This window comes from Penaeus monodon, chromosome 28 (genome assembly GCF_015228065.2).
Source record: "Penaeus monodon isolate SGIC_2016 chromosome 28, NSTDA_Pmon_1, whole genome shotgun sequence".
NCBI classification, from domain to species: domain Eukaryota; kingdom Metazoa; phylum Arthropoda; class Malacostraca; order Decapoda; family Penaeidae; genus Penaeus; species Penaeus monodon.
Genome location: NC_051413.1, coordinates 40,104,539 through 40,104,777, shown reverse-complemented (window position 1 = coordinate 40,104,777; position 239 = coordinate 40,104,539).

Here is a 239-nt window from a genome sequence, read left to right as displayed (position 1 = left end):
CTACTTGCATTCCCTCCAATAGCCAAGTTTTGGTTCTCAGTTTTAAGGAAAAAGAGGTAGGCCGTGCAACCTGACAGTCTAGCAACACAGAAAACTATTTGTTACTGTGAATGAGGCCTGGGTGCATTCAGCCCCAATTTGAAAATCTACGGTTCTGACTCAGTTCCCTGAGAAGTATCATATAACTGATTATTGAAATTCGAAATCACTGATCCTAGTTCCATCATTTTCGATAAAAC